Raw genomic sequence first — 20,844 nt, 5'->3', positions numbered from 1 at the left:
CGCAAAGATCAAATCGCATGACCAAAAGCATTTATATTTTTATTTATAGGAAATAATATAAAGGAGCAAGAAGCTTATGTGCAGCTTAAGTGTTGAGCATTTATCTTTTTCAAAATGCATTAGAAAGGCAAATGGACTTGGAATTCCAGTTAAAAAGCAAGGATCACTTGCTATAATTTATCACTTTTTGTATTTAGTTAGATTTGAAGGACGAGTTATAATGCCTGCAGATCAACTTGAATTCTCTACTATATTTTATTAGGTACAAGGTAGCAATTGGTTGCATAAGGGACTAAAAATTGGTCCTAAATCCTCTTCAACTTTTAAGTGATACTTCTATATTCTTTGATTTTTAGAAAGCCTGAACAGCTACGTCTACATAGTATTGGGACCCTTAACCTGCTTTGGGAAGGAGCTCTGTATAAAAAGCCCCATGCGCACATGCAAACCTGTGAAAGTCACTCATTATCTTTTCTGCAGGCCTTTGAAATTCTGGGCCATTGTGACAGTGCCTAGGGCCAGACATCTCATGGTCTACATTAGGCACTGATTGGTCCAGAGTCCTCAGCAGGGGAATGTCTCAGGTGTGCTTTGTTCACATGGTTTGTTGACAGTCCCTCAAGTCAAAACACTGTAAACAATGCCTTCAATTTTATTTTGTTTTGATTGGCCCACGACATCAGAAGTGGATATTGGTGGCATGGCAGTAGAGGCTGAATCTTCCCACCAATGTCCAGGTACATGTTGTTGTGTGACAGACAGCAGCAGAATTGTCTCTGACATGGAAGTGCATATGGAGCAAAGATGTGTCCTTGAATTTCTCCATGTGGAAAAAAATCAATGTTTGCTGAATATTTATGGAGACTAAACAGTGGTGTGAGCACAGTGAGGTAGTGGGGTGGTGCCTTTCAGCAGTGTTGACAGTGAGTCACCTACAGTAGTACGTATTGTTATGAGTGCACCATTCAGGCTCCTGTTAATTGCTGGCAAAAATGCACCGCTAACAGGTGATGACTATGCTGATAAATAGTGTTTTGTATCTGAGAATTTACTCTATCAAATCATGTTGTTGTACTCTCTGTAGCTACTGTCATTTTCATGGAAATAAATAGGAGCCAATACTTTCAGAGCAACCTGTGTGTGTGTATGTGTGTGTGTGTTTTTATTCCAATGCTCATAATGTAGGTTTCTGACCATACCGTTGCAACTGTATTGCTTTGTAGAATTACTTCTGCTGGTCTGCACTATTTGCCAATTAGATCTTTCTGGTTGTGTCAGAAGGTGTTCAGTCTGTGGTTCAGATCCTTAATATGTGAAATAGGGAAGATAGTACTTGACCATCTTTGTCAAACAGTACACATCTCAGATGAAAGTCTGGGTAAGTCCAAAGTTATAGTAATAAATATTACAACTCTTAATACGGCACTGAAATCCTCATACAATTTTCTCTACCATATGCAGATGTTTAAAGGGTCTGAACTGTAAAATAAACAAAAGTTAATGGCAGTGCAAATACTTAAATCCTCATAATATACGCCCTGCTTTGTATGCCATATGACTTTTGGTGCCTGGCAATTGTTTATGGACCAGTTTCCCCTGCAGTGCTGCATATATATATGTATATATATATATATATATACACATAAATATATATATATACATATATATATAATAAAAGAAGGAGAATCACAGTATTGTGCTGAGCAGACAGCTGCTAAATAAATCTGTACCAAGTGGTGTCACCCTCAATGAGGCAGAAATCATAAATCAAATTTTAGAAATAATGATACCAACCAGAGCAGTGTGGCACTGTGAATCTTTTGTGAGAGAAGAAAAATTCTTTTTGCTGTGTTTTGTTTCATCAGTTTTAATAATACTCAATTTTTTTCACTGAGAAATTCATGCAATGTGAATTTTTTTTCCATTGAAATATGAAAGCAGTGTACTCACATCCAAGTAAAATTAAATTTAAAGCTTTTTTTCCCCCTCTTTTTGAGAAATAAATATAGTTAATACATAACATAAATATCAATTCTGACACTGGAATATCAAGCCATTTTTATGGAATTGCATGACAACATTATAAAACACAATCGTTTGCTATTAGTGCAGTTGGCATTGCTTTAAACAGATGCAAGGGATACTTTCCTTGTTATTCAGATGTATTTTGCTATGTTAATATATGATAAATACACAGCTGTTTCTACAGGTCCTTTATAGGTATGGTACCTTAATATTTTAAAGTAAAATTTGATCCATCTTAAGTTTCAGCATGAGTTCTCATTGGCAGTACGATGTTAATAAATCATCAGAGCACCATTGATCAACTGACTTCTTTAACACTGCACAAACAGCAAGAATTTATACTGGGCCACAAACTCCGTGCCATGCCTTTGCCATTGAAAGAGTTAATAACTTCACACTGATGGGTTATTAGATTCTGTGTAGCCCCAGAGTTAATATGAAAAATATTTAGAAGGAACCTGTGGGCAAAGCATGAGTCAGGTTTGTCTATTTGAAATCTCTGAGCTGTTGAAAGTGAGACATTCAATGCTACACCTGTTAGAGCCTCAGCTTCTACTGAAGAGTGATTCTGGTCATTATAACATGATTATAGATTGACTGAGTTCATTCTTTGCAGTCTATTTTCTACTTCTGTTGTAGGCTACCAGTTCCCAAGTGCTGTAGTCCTTAACCAGTTATCTTGGACTTTACTCTGACTAGGCTTATTACATGTTTCTCTGCATTCCATTCCCTGCTCATCTTTCTTTGATGTTGCATTTTCAAACATTTCATTCCTCACATACACATTCAGCCTACAGTGGCCTTATTATAACTTTCATTACTTTTGTAATGAACTGGCTCTCATTTTTCTCATTTCATGTACTGAAAAGAAACTACTGTCAAACTGGAGCCATTAATAGCATAACTCTTTCTCTCTTGCTAAACAAAAATGCTCCAACCTTCACTTGATAAATTTAGTAAAATTTGATATAATTCTGCCATCTTCAAAAAACCAAGCTGGCATCTAAATTAGGTCTTAATAAGTAGAAGAGCCACAAAGGCTCACTCTTCTCTACAAAGAAAAAAAAAAAAAAGTAAAGAAAGAAAGAAAGAAAGCCACCAGAAATGTTCAGAGAATAATTCAGCCTGTAGCAGATGAATCCTAAAATATGAGGTGAAGATGTCTGAACCTCCTCCCGTCTCTTCCATGGAAGATCAGCAGAAGAGCAACCCTGGATGCATGGAGTTCTGATTTCACATCCTTTACACAAGGAATGGCTGCATAGGCCAAAAAGCCAAATTCTTCAGCCTGGGAAATTGGGATTGGTGCATAAGAAACATTTCAAGCACCATGACTACAGTGGAGAGGGAGAAGTGCCTGTTGTTTTTTTTCTGATACCAAAGGCATATGTTTAATGAAGGCAGCATTTGCAGACTCAGAGTAGACCACAGTGTGCCACAAACTCCACACCATGCCTTTGCTGTTAAGAGAGTTAATAATTTTCCACTGATGGATTATTACTCTGTGATGTCCTCACATGCTGTGGGGTACTGACCATTAATGGGAGAAGTTCATGGAAGACAAATCTTCCAAAAACTGCCAATTGGAACTCCCTACAATGCAGATCTTTGGAGGATGGAAGAGTTTCCTGGGAAAAAAATCACCAAATGTTTGTTTCTTTCCTGCAGTAATACCCAAGCATCCACTACTGGACACTGTAAATGGCAAACTGGACATCTTCCATGAGCTGGTAAGACTCTTTTACAGCCTTCATAACCGCAGCTATCTACCTAAAGATAAGGGGGTGAATCTGTGCTTCTGCTTGCAGCACATGATTGTGGGTTCCCTATATAGGACCTTCTAACGGGCCTGCTCCTCCAAGCCAGTTTGCACATACACACTGGTGTTTGATAAGGGAAAATTGCTAACGTAGCATTAAATTGAGTTTTAAATGAATGAACTGATAGAAATGCCATCTGAATGATCACATCTGTGTTCAGCAAGACTGGATTTCCTTCTATTTAAGGGAGCTCTGATCTAATTTTGTGTCTTCCCAGTGGATTTTTATTTTTCCCTGTTGGCAGGGTAATGGGTTACTTTCTTGTAAAACACACAAATATTTTCTAACTGCAAACCATCATGTTTCAGTGGTTTCAGCTTTTCAGATTGTTATCTGCAACTGTTATTACTAGGCTATTGCAACCACCACTTTTTTCCAGATTGAATGCACTGCTATTTGAACTCTGATCCTACAGACAGAGCGTGAACAGCACCTTTAGTAGGACAGCAAATCGTAACTGTTAAACCATGGCCATTTAATTGGCTGTAATCTCTTTGTATATATTGAATGCTCTAAAAAAAAAAAAAAAAAAAAGTGAGCTTTGATCTTTTACTAAAGGGTGAATTCTGCAAATTAATATTTTTAACCATACTACTAACCATGTAGTATGTATATACTGAGTTTGTGGGACTGAATTTCTGATAGTTTTTCTAATTAGAGGCTGAGTTTGGGTCCAAATGGGCAGGCAAATCTTAATGACTGTGTAAACCACTAATCACGTCACTCGTCAGATCTTGATGTGTCTTCAATATTTAATTCAGTCAGAAATCCTTAAATAATTCAGTTCTTTTTAATTAAAGAAAATAGGGCATTTAGCTGATTTTTTATCATTTATTTATTTATTTATTTATTTATAGACGAGGGAGTATTTATCAACATTATTCCATACTTTCACTTTTCTTTAGTATATATATTTTTCCTTTCTTGGTATCTTAGTTTTGGATTCTTACTTAGTTACATATTTTTCTAAAAAAAAAAAAACACTATGACTTTGATTTAGAAATGTGAATGTGATCAATAAAAACCTATGGCTTCAAAGTGTTCTTATTTATATTTAAATCCTTCCTCTCACCTGCTGTTTGTTGCTTTTTAGTTATGTCACCAATCCCACTGGAGCTCAGGAAATCTAGCTAGTCCTCTCTAAGCTGCCAGACATATTCTTTTCCCATGTACTCCCCTGTCCCTGCAGCTTCTGATGTAAAACAGATTTAAGTTTGTGTAGAGCAGAGGTCAACATGAAAGCTTAAAACAAAACAAAACAAAAAAAAATAGCTGGCATTCAACTTTTAGCTCTGGTTTCTATTATAAGTCAAGGCTCTATTTTTGTAATTTGAAAATGGTGCTATTGTTCTGCTGCCATCCCTTACCTCTCACTTTCACTGATTTTTTTTTTAATGACTATGATGTCCAGTTTAGATAAACTTCTAGCCATGTTGATGATCATTTGTTTGAACTGCAGCTCTTTATGCCACAATTGTAAAATTGACATGTATTTTGCAAATTGAGCTCTATTAAGTTTTCATTTATTTTGCAAAACACAAAGCTTTAAGCCATTCCTCTAGTTCTCATGTAGTTATTTGCAATCATGATTTTGAGTCCTTGCTGTGGGATGTGGGAGTAGTGGCTTAATGGGATCCCTTTAGCAACACATTTTGTAAAAGTTAATCTCAAAGAACTTCAATTTTTATTTATTTGTTCTGTAATGTTCTGTAGCTTTGTAGTAACACATCCCTTTCTGAATGCCTCAGTAAATAAGCATGAGTTGTGTTTAGTGAGGGTTAAATAGTACATGCTATGGCCGGACCATTTACCAGTGTTGTGTGTATGTATTCAGCCTTTTGCATTTCTTGGTCCTTTATCAGATGGAAATTACAAGTGGAGATGCAATTCAGTGTTGCGCTTAATGTCATTAAACCCTGTGGCAGTGGGTAAATCCAGATCCCATTGTGGTCTTACGAGACAATTTGGCAAGGAAACTTGTGCTGTTTTACTGAGACGATTAGATTTGGCCAAGGACTGTGTCCCCATTAAGGAATGAAGCCCCACTGCATGAATCTGCATTTTAGCTTACATGGAACATCTCTACAGTAACAAGGATGTATGCAGTGTGCCTGCTGACTTGTGAAACATTCAGCTTCTCCTGGTCTTGGAGGGAGATGTACCCTGAGCAGCCCTAGAGCTGCTCCATGCTGCACTCCAAGGTATTTGTATTTCTGCTGTTCTGTTCAACACAAATTGGTCAGTACTCAAGCACGAGTGTAAATTGCTGTGGAAAAATACGTACTTTTTTTCAGCTGGAACTTCATTCAAACTGCAGTAATTAATTACAAACTAGAATTAAGTTCCTTATATTACAAAGACTTAGGCCTTAGTCTGTAGTGGGTTGGGAATTGAACCAAGATCAAATGGATAATAAAAGTATATTTAACTTCATGGAAGCTCATAAAAGATTGCATTAATGAGGATGAGTAAGTAATGAGTAAGGATGAGCCCATAGCAAAGTCAGAGGAAGAACTTTCAGCTGTGCGTTTGGTGTTAATTTAGCACCTCATTCACTTCTGGATAAATGTGATAACTCTTCCATCATTTGTCATTTATTGCTCTTCTGGTAGCGATGGTTTCTTCATGCACATGGAAGATGTGATGGAAGGTGGAAGGCAGATAAAAAGGCATGGCTGAAATAGAGCCCTCTGAAAAAATTTTTAATGCATGTTATGCTAAAAAATTGTCACGGCCCTAGGGCCTTCAAATGGTTTTGATTCTTTTATTTATAATGAGAAATTTGTACACTTTGAGCAGTTTGGGGTTGGTTATGTGGTTAATTTTGAAGTTGCTTGCTATAGTTGTGTAAATCTGAGAGGACGCTCTGAGACCTTGTACACTTAGTATAAAATCAGGAGTTCTGCGATGGACATTGTAAGAAGCAGTACTTTATCACAAGAGAAAAGTTGCCAGTAAGGGTCATTTACTGGTAATTCTGAGATAAAAAGAAGGAGACAAAGGATCTGACATGAGACTTGGATCTAGGATGCCATAGAGAATTCAAATAGAGAGAATCTACGGAGGAATCCACTGGAGATTTAACATTATTGTAATACTTCTCATTCCTTGCACAAAAGCTCTACAAAAGCTTGCCAAAGTGGAGCAAATTTTAGAATTTTCAACAAATGCTGCTATTAACCCACATGCTTAAAGTCATGACTTTCATTTTGAAAAAAATTTTAAATAATAAAAATAATAGAAATATCAATGTGCAATGCATAAAGGCTAGTGTCTTGTTTTCAAGCATCATTTGATATTAAGGTTTATGAACATTGGCTTTTTGTTGTTAGACTTAATATATCACGTATTCTCTGTTGTTGAAAACAAAAACTAAATAACAGACTTGCATATAATCTTGAGCTGGCAATATTGTCCAGATGGCACTCTTTCTTCCAAACTGTGGCAATCCATCTTCACCCTTGTTTCCATATTAATTACTCATCCGCGTTATTGTATGCTGATTAAAGCTAAAAAAAGTAGAATTTCCAGGTCCTGTTCCTAACCCTCTTGCACTACAACACCGAAACACTGTTGTTTGTAATCTTGACAATTATTTTTTGCGTGTGTGATAAAATTGCCACAAAGGTATACTGTACATTCTGGTTAAAATTAACAGTAAGAACGTTCTGCACAACTTCACAAGTTAAACTTTGTATTTCAATAAACTTGCAATTCTTCCTCTGGAAATACAAGATGGAACCCCAAAACTACTACAAATTTTCATTTACTAGTCTATTGTCAGTTGAATGAAACACTGTCTGAGGAAGGTTGTCTGGAGGCAAAATTTCAGTTAATACCAAGGCATTAGGTAAGAGCTCATGTGGAAGTGAAAGCATTAGAACTTCTTCTATTCAAGGCATTATTGCATACAAGTACTGCAGTGCCATATTTTGTTTGCCAGTGTGTCAGACTCTATCCCCTGTATTGTGTCGCCATAACTACTCAGAGTGGTTCACCAAAATAGAAAGCGTTGTTTACAGAGCATTGGTTACTTCCAACAACATGCAGGACCAGTAAGACCTTATTATTTACATGAACTTCCTCTAAATGTTTCAAAAGTTATACTATAACTACTTAAACCTCTTTTTTCTTGCTGCAATCGGAGGTAAGTAGATCAAAATTCTGTCTTCGAGTTTCAAAAGAAACATGACTCCCCGGATTTTGGATTGTCTAACTTTCTTTCCCAGTGTGTCAAGTCCGGTATCTCAGGGTGAAACACTGATGTGACAGACTGCCATAATGCAATGTGTTCAACCACCTCAACGATGCATCAACTGGAAGGAGTTCCCAAAGATTCAGTTCACACATGCACACACACAAAAAAACATGAGGGAGAAACAGTTTGGGGAAGCGGAACATTAATCTTTTTCACATAGTTTGGCACAAATTTAATTATGAAGTATTTGTAAATGTTCAATCAATTAGACCACTTGATTGTCAAACTTATAACTTTGAAAGCAGATTATCTTTTGCAGAAGAAAAGCTTCTCTTAAGCAAGATCTTTTATGTTAACTATTCCAGAAGGAAAGTGCTACGTTTTCCACAGGATGTGAAGAAAGCGCAGGAAAGAAGTGTCTAATCTTTGGCCAAATTTCAGGATTTTCATATAAATGGACTAGTTAAACCTTTAAACTCCTAAGTTTTGGAGAAAAAATCACTTTTTTCTTTCAGTTAATAGTTAAATTTAATAAAATAGTTATCTAGTAACTCTAGATTATTTATTTTTATAAGGGAAACTCAAAAATAATTGCAGGTAGATTCACAAGCTGAAGAAACTTCATGAAAGCTATTAATTTTTCCCTAATTTTTCAAATACTTCTCCAAAGACTCACTTTCATGTCTCTTTTACTTGTAATATTTAAGTTCAAAATTTGGCAGTTCCAGTGCAAGGTAGTGTAGTCTTTATAAATTATCAACAATGGAATCCTAAATTGACTGGAAACTAAACTGACCAAACTGAATCTGTTTCTTTGTACACAACATTGCCATCTCTGGGAAAAAAAATCAAGTTATAAATCTGCAACTAGAGATCTTAATATCCACATTGTGTATCTCTTCTGTCAGGTTCTTTATTTTTCTCCCTGGATAATCAATTTTTTTGCTCCTTGGGTTGTAACTACTGTGTCTCATTTTCTCATAGCACTGTCTTCTTGGGCTTTACTGACTGCAAAAAGAGAAGATATTCTGCTGAGTGATGACTGGTTTTTGTCCTGTCAAGTCCTAAGCTTCCACATCCCCCTGCTCAAAGAAATGCCAGGTAATGCACAGCTCTGCCACAACTAAACCTCATCGAAAACTATGCAAAACTGAAGACCTATCCCTGCACAGAGGTGAATGGAATAATTGTATGCATGTATAGAGTCTCCTAACATTGTATGGTACCCAAAAGGCTTGCAAAGATGTCTTAAGTGTTTAGGGTGATATTTCCAGATTGTCATACTCTGTCACAAATATCTCAATGGGGTCATGCCGTAAGACACTGAGAGACATGACACTGAATTGTTCTGATGTCTGTTGGTCACGATGGCAAAAGCAAGAGGTTTTCCAGCTGATGTTAGGTGGGCAGAGGATAGGTGACACATTTTAGGAAAGTTATTGTATTTATTAAGGCAAATCATGTTGTGAGCTAATGTCACATGACCCTTTTCTATCACACTGAATTGACAGAAAGCTTCTAGCTTCATGGAGGGTATTTGGAGCAGAAAATCTGTCATATTTAATGGGAGAATGCTTGGAATATGTCTTTGTCAACCACAATATAGCTTTATGACAGTACGCTTTTATATGTGATGGTAAATTTGTGGTACTTATACCTATTGTACACCTGAATGAATGCAGTCAGTACTGTAGTTAAGGTATGGCATAGATTGAAGTCTGATCCGTCAAAGCTTGTGCTGACAAAATCTATGAAAGAAAGTTGGCCAACATGCAGTGATGGAGAGGAGGAGAATACGTGCAAAGGTGAGTGACTCCATGAACACTGAGAACTACAAACGGGTGACTGGATGGTGTCTGGGCATGTCATGGGGGGAAGGTTTGTTGCTATAGAGAGAAAGAAAACCAGGAGGGGAACTGGGACAGAGAATGCACCAGGAGAATGCACACTACACTCTGTTGTATTTCTTGAGTACCACTCTCTAAATCTGTCACTGGGAGAAAAATAAATAAATCATGTATTTAATTGTTTTCTTTTTTCCAATTTAAGGGTAGAGCTTGCCTATCAGGGCGAAGGAACGCTGGTGGGATGGGCAGCCCCATGATGGCACCAGAAACAGCAGTGAGCTAGATGCAACGTCCCCTCTGAGGAAAAGAAACTTGCAGGGCAAACGCAGTGCATACATTTTTCATGGACAATCCAAAAGTGTTTACAGTCTGGGAGCAAATCAGAGCAGAACGTGAGTGGTTGTGCTCCATTGATGAAACGACAACCCAAATGTTGTTCAAACAGAAAATTGATTGCAGTTGCTCTCTCTTGTGTTGAATGCAGACCCTGTGTTGGCTGCAGAAGGACTTTGAGCATGCAGACCAAGACTAAATCATAACCAGAGTCTGTCTGAAAACTTGTCTGCTAGTAAGAACAGCAGCCGAGTTAAGATGTATCACAGCAATGAGCTGCCTCATTAAAGCTGACTGAACAATGAGTCTTCACTGCCTGCTTGTGACTGCACATAACCTTTTCAAAAGCACCCAAATATCTTAGGAGCTTGATTCTCATTGCAAGTTGGATAGCTGAAGGGTGAGTAACATAAACAACATTCTAACTGCAATTAGATAGTCTGAAATGGTCTCATAAATCTCCAAGCGCTCCTTCTACCCAAGTTTCTTCTGTTTGTCCTCTGTGGAAGTTGCATAGCGGCTGGACAAGTGTTAAAACAGTGTTTTGTCAGCCAAATCTGACTGATCTTTGGAACAACCAGCAGTTCATTTTTTTCAAGCCCCTCCTCACCCATGTCTTTTGATTTTCTCTAAGACACTGCACTGAGCACTGCTGTTGGTGTGTAAGTGCAAGATGCTGGGCATACGTGTTCTGCTACCTGAGATGGTAGAGAGTGTGGAGTGCTCCCACAAAGCATGCAGCATGCCAGCTCTCAGTATCTCAGTGAGGACTAGAGGGTTGTTTTTTTTTCCCCCGTGGATCTTTTAAATGCAAGTCAGGCTTCACATAGCCTACAGTCAAAAAAAAAAGGAAAGAAGGAAAAAAGAAATCCTCCACTACAGAGAGACAAATAGCAACATGTGGCTGAAAGATAACAGAAATGTACATGCAAGTGCTAAAATTAAATATGGAAATATGAAAATGAGGTGGTTTTTTGGTTGTTTTTTTGTTTGGTTGGTTGGTTGGTTGGGTTTTTTTTTAGCAAAAGAACTGATTCACTTGTCATTGATGAAATTACATGGGAACCTTGTTTCCTTAGCAGCCCATCTCAGAAGAACAAAATAGAAAAAGAAGGTCCATAGATAAGAAGTACCATCTCAGTACCCAGTTGTGTTGGTTGGCTTTGGCAGTGGGAGTCTTTTGCAAAACTTGTATGAAAAAAGCAACAGGAAAAAGAAAAAGATAAAGGCAAAAGAGCATATTAGAACAAAATGTGCAAGATGTACATGTGTGGTCCTCCTCCCTTAATCTTGTCTTCAGTCTTGCTGCAATGTCACACCTTCCTATGAATCACTGAATTTATTTTCAGTGGCTTTTTCTTCTACTGTCATTTGCTGCATCTCCTCCTTCCCCCAGTGTCCCTTCTTCCTGCCCATAGTCCACATCTTTTCCAGATATTTAATGTAAAAGTGATTACCTCTGCTCCCTGCAGGCTCTGCCCCTGCTTCTGTGATGGTTTGAACAGGCTGTAAAAAAATCACAGTGCTCTGCAACGGGGCTGGTTGTTTCTGAGCCACATCCTTCTGGAGTATGCAGCTAAGAGCTGCTCAGGTCTTCAGAGCAAAGTGAGCACAAGAAAAAGAACCTGTCCCTTCCATGTTTGAGTTGCAATATCCAGACTCCCAGCAAAGCAGCAGACATGGCAGCCTAACATCCTCGGTGGGGTTCCTCCTGTTGCCTGGCTGTTGTCACTGTTATTCTCCTCTTTTTCTGTTTTGGTAAAATTCTGAACAATTCTGTCTTGAAGGTTGCTGAGGTAGCGACATGATACATCCAGAAGATGCTTGTGCTGAACAGGTCACCCTGATAAGTATATCCTGGTTAACAGGGTGCTTGTGCATCTGAGCAGTATGAACACAGAAGGGGGTAATCAGAGGCAGAGGATTACTTGCTTTTTTGTGTTTCACATAAGTGTAAAGAAAATAGGTTTTCTTCTCTCTTAATATAGTAATATCATTCTCCAAATGAGATAGGCATCCTCTTTCTTCAGCTCATGTGTCACCTACGCACGCTGTTTCTAAAACTTGTATTCTACTTTGTGCAAATATTTTCTATTGTCTGTTTTCTTTATTTTGATACCTTATTTTCTCTGCTTCCCTCTGTGTTTACTTTTTTCCTTATAATGCTTCTCTTATTAAACCTTTTGTTCCTCTTGGCCAGCTCCTTTCCAATGGTTCCTGTTTTCAAGAAAGTGCCTGTAATTTTATTTATAGGCAGAGGTCACAAACCTCCAAATGACTATTCCTTAGATTTAAAATGTGTCCTTTACTATCTCAGCGATGCAGACTGTCAACACTAATTTATCTTCGTTCTCTTCCAACATGCAGTTCCTCCAACCATTTCTATTTTCCCGGATACCTGTCAACTGTTCACACTCAGAGACCTTGGAAAGCTAACCATCTTTGAAGATTTTGTAGCCAGCTTTTTGCCTGAATGGGAAACTGTTGAGTTTCATCTCATCCCTGTCGTGGTTAATTCCAGGTATTTATTAAGCATTTAATATTGTATGAGTCAAAAGGAGGAGTTTATGAGATAGACTATTTCTTGTCTTTAAAGAATGCTCAAAATGTGATTGCTTCTCATTTTGCCCATTCTGGATTGGGTCCAGAGAGGTGGGAAAATGGAGGCACAGACACCTCCATGACCACCTTCTTGAAAGATTTTGGTGGGGAGATTAGTGTGGTCTGACCTACACCTTCCCATGACGCTGAGTGCAGGGAACAGATAGGCATGAGTCACTGTGAGTGCTGGAATGGATTACCCTTCCTGGGCTGGCAAAGAGTTGAGGGAGACCTAGGCAATGTAAGTACTGTGCACACTATGAAACCAAGGACAAATCAGACTTCTTTAATATGCTGAACGTTTATCACTGCGTTTCAGATCATGTGTGTCTTGGAATGATTGCTTTAAAAAGGCATAGATAGAAAATACAGAAGTCTAGTTCACTTGCATAATGTACTCTTTGTATATGGCTCCTCTTTTGGAATATGGGAAGGTTGTAAAAAAACTGCACAGAATTAACGTGCAATAAGTTCCTGTATTAAATAAATAGCAGCTCTGATAGAGAAATACATAAACACATAAAGTAAATGTTAACTTTCCAAAAATATATAGATAGGAGGCAGCCTCGTGCCTGTAAAGACATTATTGTCAGTAGATCTACGGAATAATATCTGCCATTCTAGAACAGAGAACAAGGATCAAAAATGTTTTCACAGTTGCAAAAGAAAGAAAAGCCTGCAATCTCTGCCTGATTGCAGTGGTCACACCTGTTCTTCCATTTAATGAAGAGAGAAGAGTGTTTTAAATCTCCATAATACAGTCTTTGATAACTTGTGGGAGGTCTTCAGTATAGAAGTTTTCTGTGGATGCTATGACTGGAAGAGCTTTACCTGCTTTAATGATAACAAGTCAGGCGTTGTAATGTTCACTTCTTGTTGTTTTTGGAAGGAAAAAAAAAACAACTTGGAATTATCCATCATTTAAAACCCAAAAATCTCCTGTTTTGTTATATTTCTTGCAGCTTTGATTAGAAAAAAAAAGAAAAAGAAATGTGAATCAATGATGATTTAAGGTGAGGGATGTTGTAGGAATGTAGCAAAGTATAACTGTCATGCTGTACTAGAGGGGTGGTTTAGATATCACTGCACTGTATCTCAGGCAGACACCAGGGTCTGAGGACTCTGCTGAAGACAGGATCTTGTGATACCAGGTGAGGACTTACATTCTAAATGCAGGCCCCTTCTTATTTGGCAGTAATTCACGTTAACTATAGTAATGTTGGAGATTCTTGTACTATACAAATATCTGATTTCTCTTTGTAATCTGTTGGATTTAATCTGATTTAATTTAGTGAAATATTATGATATTGTGTATCAGCAGCCTAATTATCCAAAATGAGGAAGAAAAAAAAAAGGCTTTCCTTTGATTGGTTTTGAATTTGCATCTCTTTGTTATCACTGCTTGTCCTTGTGTTACAAAACAAGGAGAACAGAAGCACTAGATCTATATTCCCTAAACCAGCCAGGGTTTCACATACTTTTAACGTGTTCCAGAAGAAGCTGTGCTATTGTTTTATACAATGCCAGTAGTACCACGGTACTTCAAACAGCTTTCTGAAATGCAGTTCTTTCTGTTCCCGCTGTTATCATTTCCTAGGACACTGGGAAAGACCCCGAGCTCTAAATGTTGGATTAAGATCTTCACTTCAGCAGCTGAGGTCAGTGGCTCCTGTCGTTCAGTCTGCACTTCTCCTCACTCACAGACTGGTTTCAAATAGAGGCCCTCAGCCTAAGAAGCAAGTAGGACTTCCAGGCAGCTGTTCTGCTGTTGTGATCCTTATGAGTAATTTCTTTTCTCTTAATCCATTGTGTAGCATCAAGACCTGAATTCAAAACTTTCTGTGGTTTAAAGAGATCTTCCCCATTCCTAGTTTTGGAGGGTTTTTTGAAAAAACTATGCGCCTGATGTGGCTGAGACCATAATTAGTGTAAGCCAGGCACTTTCTCTTTTTACAGAAAGCTCTTTTGCTTTATTAAAATACAGAAGCATCTAACTGACTGACTTCCATATAAGGGGGGAGGGGAAGAAAGGAGTCACACATAACTTGAGCTACTCGAGCATAAGGTATTTTTATTCAGTTGAGCCCTTTAGTTCAGATTAGGATCATAGCTGCTTTTGAATGTACTAGTTACTTTGAGTTCTTAGTTCGGTGTTGAAAAACTAACACTTCTAGACATCTCTGACAAGTTCAAATAAAAAGCCATTAGGATCTTTAAATTTAAATCTCACTGGAAAGTTGAATTTACAAAACTGCCTGTCTACGGTGTATATAGATCTATACAGGAAAACAATAACACAGGTTAAGTTAGCATAGGACAAGTCTTATTTTATTTTCTATCTTAATATTGGGGGATGAAGAGCCATATGTGACAATAAACAACTTTGTAAATGATTCTGAGGATACAGTGGGAAGATTGTGCTCATGCTCATGATGAGTTGATATAGGCATTTTTTTCTCATATCTGTGTAATAAGACACAGTTGCACTAGTGGCAGACTCACAATGAAGGCTATATTGATCCGTTAATTTATCTGTACATTTATGACATGAGAAATATAAGGATATATCTTTGATTTAATAATTATATAATAATAAATGGCACCATTTTTACACTTCTATTCTGCTTGCTTTACAAGAAGGCCAATGTTTTTACAGACGGATAACTCAGAACTGACCAGGAAGGAAAAGAAATAAAAGCCCTTAAAAAGAAGACATTTCAAGGAGGCTGTAATTATTTCCTTCTTTGTGACTTACAGCAACATACTGAAAGTTAATAAAGATAAATGTAACATTTACAGGGTAATAAGAGATTGTGGAAGGAAATAAACAAACCTAGGATATAGTGCATCTAAGTAAACACAAAGGTTGTAAAACCTTCAAACTCAAATATCAAGAGCACTGCAAATTAATGCTGCACACAATAGACCCTTTGGAAGCTAACTTAATCCACCCCCATGTATCTACATGAGGGCCATGCATAACAATGCATGAGCTGGATTTCCATTAGAGTTTCCTCTGCAGGCTGTCAGTTGTTTGAAGAAATAACAATTTCCTAGGCATGAAAGCTTTTTCAGAATGTTCCCACTGATGTGTAATAAAAGTGACTTTACTTTTTCCTCCCCCCTTCTTCCTCAAGCCCCTCCCTCTGAGATGTGACTTTGGGGGGAAAGAGGATGGACTTCGACCCCCAGCCCCCTACCAGTTTACCTTGCCTGGATTATCAGTGCAGGTGTTAAAATAATTGAAGGTGTGGTAGGAGATACAACCCCTAATAGCCTTTCCTATATGGAGATTACCTAGGTAGAGAATGCCAGAGTACCTGAAGAATAGGCATGTGAGTACCTTATTAACATAGCACCATTCAGCGGCAGCTGCATATCTGGAAAAAAAACCCTTTAAAGAGCCTATTCATCTATGTTAATGGGCCCATTGCACAGTACATTGTGTGGGAAATTAAGTCTCTGGCTGTGAACTTCCTGTGCTGTGCAAGCTGCCTTGACTCTTTTTTATTGCTTCAGTGTTATTATCTCCTCCTGGAAATAAAAACAATCATGTTCTCACATTTGAGAAGCCAAAACATTCCCAGATAACAAACTGGTTGAAAGTTTCTTTTGTTTCCCTTATTAAGTGAAAAAATATGTTTTGAAATTAAAGTAAACCCTAAATTAACATCAAAGCCCATCAAATTAGCTGAGCTGTCATACGCATGATAATGTTGGGTTTTCTTTTTTTTTTCCTCCCCTGTAAAATACACAATTTAAATTGCTTTCCTATTTATTGTTCCTTCCTTGGAATTAATTTTTGCCACAAAGTATGTTAATTTATTCAAATGAGACATGATTTTTGAATGTTTAACTGGCAAAAGAACTGCTTTCCTGCTGAAAGATTGAGGTAGAAAATAACATTTCTTTAAACGTTTTCCTAAAATATAACGCCTCTCCATTTTAGCACTGAGTGGACAGATTCTTGAAACGTAGATCTTGAAGGGTGTACTAAAATGAGTAAACCTTACATGTGCACGATATTTTTAAGCTCTGTGATATCAGTTTGTGGGTAATATATGCTATTGTACAGTCTATGAAACCTTTCACCAAAAAAATAGTTATCATCAAATATTTAATCAACTTTCATTCTTAATTTAAGATCCAAATTCGACACGTTGCATCATCATCATCTTCATCATGGTGCCAAAAGAAAGGATTAATTATCAATACTACCTGGTTAAAATTCAATTAGGGAGGATTTTTTTTATTATTATTATTTTTTAAATCTTGCCTCTTTCAATCCTTCCTTTCAATTTCAACTTAATTTGTTCAAATATTTGACACATTTAATGAGCATACCAGAATAGAAATAGCCATTGAATATGCTGTACCCCTTCCATGGTGCACATTCAACTTCAAGTGGACAACAGTAAGAACAGCCAAAAAAAGTCTTAACTTTTGCTCTTATTTGAAATACTGATATAAATTGCAATATAATTCCATTCTTCAGATAAAAGAACTGTTTAGCACTGTAAAGATGGCTCACTCCATACCAGTTATCAAGAAGTATCAGTAGAGGAAGGAAGTCAATAAGGAATGAGCCTTGTAATGCAAACCATCACTTTATCCAGTCTGTTCCATGCACTCCTCCTATAATTTTTCTTCAAAAATTTAACTGTGAAATCTCTGGAGCAGGGATGGTGGTATGCACATACCTTGCTGTTTTCTCTGCTTTATAGTTCTTGACAGTATTATCATAATAAAAATCATTATTGCTGCTGGTAGACAGCACTGAGTGTTCTTTGGGTGTGTACAAGTCTGACAAGTGATGATACACTAATATCAGGGAGGAAATCAATATTTCATCTTAGTTAACGATTCAATTATGGGAATTCTTCCCTTAATGCCATTTGTTAACTAAAGTCACCATAAACTGAAGTCCATTCAGTTCATCTTTCAGTGGCACTCTAAATTATACCTTCCTGAAATTTAGATATTGGAATGTTAGACAAATTTCTCTTTTCAGTCTATTCCAGCACTTTTTTCACAACACAAGCCATCTGGGAACATGTACCCATTAATGCTCTAGAAGGCACTGTTAAGAGTTTGCATATTTTAAAAAGTTGGAGAAAATCAGAACTGCAGAAAGACCAACACATGGCACTCTTTTACATCAGTAGATTTGGCTGTTACATCATTATTATAACATTTTTTTTCAATGGTATCATAGAATCATATTTTTTTCCTTTGTCTTACATAATCTATTTAGTTTCTAAAATGACTTGTAAGTTTGTTTGTTTGTTTGATGACTGGCATTTTGCAGGTTTTATAATATGTTTTAAGAATTTAAAAATATACACTGGACTTCCAGACCAGCCATTCCCATTTAGTCCCTTTTCCACAGCAATACCATTTTTATACAGCAAGTGTGCTGATGGCATTTCATGAATAACAGGGAGGCTGGTAATCTGGATGCAAGCAAAATTTTTTCAAACAGTTGCTGTAAACATAATTCAGATTAATGGGCCATTTACAGTCTTGCTAACTTACTAACTGGCTCTGTGCTCTAGGTAATCAGGGTGACATTACTGCCGGCACAAAAATGACATCTCGTCATCAGAAATTTTCTTCATTGGCACAGAAAATGCCAGGCACATCACCTCTGACTGTGTGGCCACCACATCTATTAACCTTATTGATTTGGAGTCATGCTGTGCCACACTGGAAAACTACTCCCTGCTGAAAGACTCAAGTGGATCAATCCTGAACCATGAACAAAACTCAATAACAAAATGTAGTAGGCACCTTTCTCCATTAAGCATTCCTCAAAGTAAATCGCATTAGAGGACGTCACCTTGAGGAGCTTCCCTTAGGATTCTGTGATCTCCCAGAAACTAATAGAGAAAAATATCAAAATTGAGGGAAAAATATATTTATAATGCCAATAGTATTTTGTATTGGTGTCCAGGAATATCTTACTATAACTAATTTTCCCTTTCTAGACTTGAAAAATCTAAACTTGCTGTTTGTTTTTAATGATGATTATCCCTGGTATGTTATCCAGTGACAGATGTCACAGGCTGGCAAACAAAGTTTTCTCCTTTTATCAACCTTTCAGCATTTTCATGAATTTATCAGCATTTATTTTTGAGAGCCTCAATGTGATGGGTCTTGAAAATGAAACAAGGCCTCTAACTTCTTTCAGCCTCATACAGTTAACAAAGAAGGCAACAAAAGGAGTTCCAGAGCTTCATATTTCCTGACAAAAGATAGAGGATTGCAGCAAGCCCCATTCATATTTAAATGTTCATGGCTTTGGAATTAAAAGTCCATCTTTCATGTTACCATTTCCGTTCCTTACTTTTTTTGTTGGTGTTTGCCAGCAATGAAAATGATGTCCCAAACATTAGTGTGACTCTTCAGTCTACAGAACTTCTGTTCTTAGAGAATATTCCTTGTTACAGCCAAATGAAGCTTTTTTTTTTTTTTTGCTTTTTTTTTGTGTGTGACTTTTTTTGTTTGTTTTTTAATAGGAGTTGCACATCATTCCAGTTTTTAATTGTCTTGGAAAACTTATTTAGGACAAGAAATGTGTGGGTATAACTGATCTGTGTGCATGTGAGTAATTATAGCTGAGTAAGTTTTATTAAAGCTAATGGGACCCCCAACCTCAGGGAAAATTACTCACATGAGTAAGGGGCACAGGACAGGATCATTTCTGTTGCTCTGTACTGTGACAACAGTATTTTTTCCCAAGGGTCTGATCTGAAAACTTGACAGCTAAAACCTACGGGCATAAGGTTGAATTTTGCACCAGTTTTGATGTTGATGAATAGAATAAGTTTCCTTAAAAATACTCCTTGTATGATGTTAAACCACGCTCAACATCTGTATATTTATCTGTATTAAATATTTTTATATTTTATTTCAAAGAAATTTCTACATCATAAAAAGCAAGGAAAAACAAATGAAATGACATTAGAAAATATTATCAGTGGCTTGGAAAAAAAAAAAAAAAAGTGATTTCTCAAAGCCACATAGAAGTCTGGAAAATATTATTTTTATTCCTTAGGAAATAACCCTGGGTTTCTAATTAATGTCATGAAATTAAGGCCATTTATCTGGAAAACTGAAAGAAGATCTATATATGCTCCAAAGTTCAGTGTTTGTCCCTGAGCTCTAACATGGGATATACTGTGTGAAAGTCTAACATGGGATACACCATATATCATCTCTATTTAGAGCCCCTAGGCAGGAAGTATGGATAAAAAAAATAATCAAAATTACTGTTTTTCTTTACTGAAAGCCCTCCGAGGAATTCATTGGAATGAGTTCTGTCTGCCCATCTAATTGATAATTATTTAATTAGCAATTTATAATGATAATGGGATTTTACCCCCCACCAGTCCATCTTGTCGGTAAGAAAAATATAAGTAGACAACCTTATGTATTACTTTACCACTTTTGGCAGTTGGCACAAGATATTGTGGTCCAGCGTTGTGATTCCCCACAGTTAAACCATAAAAGCAGTGTATTCATATATTTCCTTTGCCCACAGTGTTTCCTTTTCTCATTACTGTGGGTGACTGGCATTCTCACAATGTGTGTGGGTGCACAGGCTTGTTGTGTCACCATGGACAGTTCTAAGAGCAGCTTCATTAGTTCTTTTTACAACAAAAGCTAGGTTTTTTTTCCTGCCTTCTCTTTCTTTCCCTTAGTTGGCATGCGGGTTGAATTTTTCTTGGACCCCCTGCTTGACTTTTTTTTTTAGAGCTCCTTTTGAACAGTGCAGCAGTGTGAACACTAGGAATTGTAACTGATAGACTGTTTGCAGGAGAACTCATGAAAGTTCTCTTTGTTCACTTCACATCAACCAGGTTTATGCGGACCCTCCCCCACCTCAGCCAAACAGGGAAAAGGAAATCCACTTTTAATTATACATTGATGGGAATCACTGTATAGTGAAATTGCATCAAGTGGAGAATGCCCACTTTATACTCTTTTATCTAAGAATCCAAAAGAAGCACTGGTGTAA

The 20,844-nt window shown here is 37.2% G+C and overlaps 1 long non-coding RNA gene across 2 annotated transcripts; it reads left to right on the top strand.

Moving 5' to 3' along the window:
• Window positions 1–3,692: 3,692 nt before the first annotated feature.
• LOC104912536 lies at window positions 3,693–14,483 on the top strand. Of its 2 annotated transcripts, XR_004160898.1 has the most exons (6): window positions 3,693–3,755; window positions 9,028–9,144; window positions 10,093–10,282; window positions 10,375–10,623; window positions 12,591–12,744; window positions 14,422–14,483. It is a non-coding gene; the product is annotated as an uncharacterized LOC104912536 (long non-coding RNA). The 2 variants fall into 2 exon arrangements; XR_004160897.1 differs by having other exon boundaries at window positions 10,093–10,623.
• The last annotated feature ends 6,361 nt before the right edge of the window (window positions 14,484–20,844 follow it).

The sequence above is a fragment of the Meleagris gallopavo genome, chromosome 11 (genome assembly GCF_000146605.3).
Source record: "Meleagris gallopavo isolate NT-WF06-2002-E0010 breed Aviagen turkey brand Nicholas breeding stock chromosome 11, Turkey_5.1, whole genome shotgun sequence".
Lineage (NCBI taxonomy): Eukaryota > Metazoa > Chordata > Aves > Galliformes > Phasianidae > Meleagris > Meleagris gallopavo.
The sequence above is the reverse complement of the archived record's forward strand: the minus strand, read 5'-3'. Positions and strand labels throughout refer to the sequence as shown.